Raw genomic sequence first — 1310 nt, forward strand, 5'->3', positions numbered from 1 at the left:
TTTTAAAATAGAGGACCTAAATTATAACTTTTAAAATAAAGGGACCAATGTCGTGAATTGGTAAAAATAGAAGGAACAAAAATTGCAATTAAATCAAAACAATAAATGAAAATCAATTGAACCAATGAGAGTTTAAACCATAATTCAACTCGATTAAACTAGATTGTAATGTAATCAAAATCGAATCAATCAAGAAACTTATCGATTTCTAGTTCAACTAGTTAAATCATATAATTTTTAAAACACTAGTTTAATCATTATTGATTTCACAGTCCTTCAAAATTAGATTAAATCAAGTTTAATAATGGGGTTAACTATTTTTTTTACTTTGTTACTATTAACGTATTTTTACGTAGATCACTTTCATAAGATTTACCGTCGATTAGTACTTAAAAATCAATCGAAATTCTAAAGACAATCGACGATACTTTTCAAAAGTAATAATCATGATATTTTTCGCTTTATGGATAACATAACATGAGTGACATGATTGATGTCGATTCAATACAAAATACATATTTATTTCTCTTTGTTTTCATTAAATCAATATCATTTACGTCATTATCTCTGTCATAAAAATGTAATGCTAATTAATGTATATTTCTAACAGATGTGTATAAACATTGAAGTTTTAAGCATTTTTCAAACAATTGTCCTCGAAGAACATGATCCATATTATAATTTTCAATTTTGCTTCCCACACCCCTCAAATTACTTCCCACACCCCTCAATTTTTTTAAAAACCCAAAATACCCAAACTACCATTCCCTCTCTATATTCACTCTAACCACTCATTTTCTATCTTCATCTTCTTCATCTTCATTACCTACCAACTTCAATCTTCTTCAATATTCTTCAATCATTTTGATACATTTCATGTTCAATAATCTTTAATCATTTTGAACATCTTCACCATTTTCATCATCTTCATCATTATAGTGACTCAAATCAACTAGGTATGTATTTTGTTGTGTTTTATTGCTGGTTATTTTTTTTTTCAAATATGGGTTTCGTACGTGAACTTAGTTCACGTACGTCTACGTGAAACCAATTCACGTACTTGATGAAATTATGAAAATTCAGATTGTACGTGAATTAGGGTTACGTACACGTACGTCAATTAAGTTTGCGTACATCAATGGAGTTTTAAAATTCATGTTACCTACGTGAACTGAGATAACGTATGTGTACGTAAACTCAGTTCACGTATCACATACGTGAATTGAATTCACGTAGACATACGTAAACTGAGTTCACGTATAGGATGAAAATTTGTAAAATCTCAGTCGTACGTGAACTGAGTTTACGTA

The sequence above is a fragment of the Cicer arietinum genome, chromosome 6 (genome assembly GCF_000331145.2).
Source record: "Cicer arietinum cultivar CDC Frontier isolate Library 1 chromosome 6, Cicar.CDCFrontier_v2.0, whole genome shotgun sequence".
NCBI lineage: Eukaryota > Viridiplantae > Streptophyta > Magnoliopsida > Fabales > Fabaceae > Cicer > Cicer arietinum.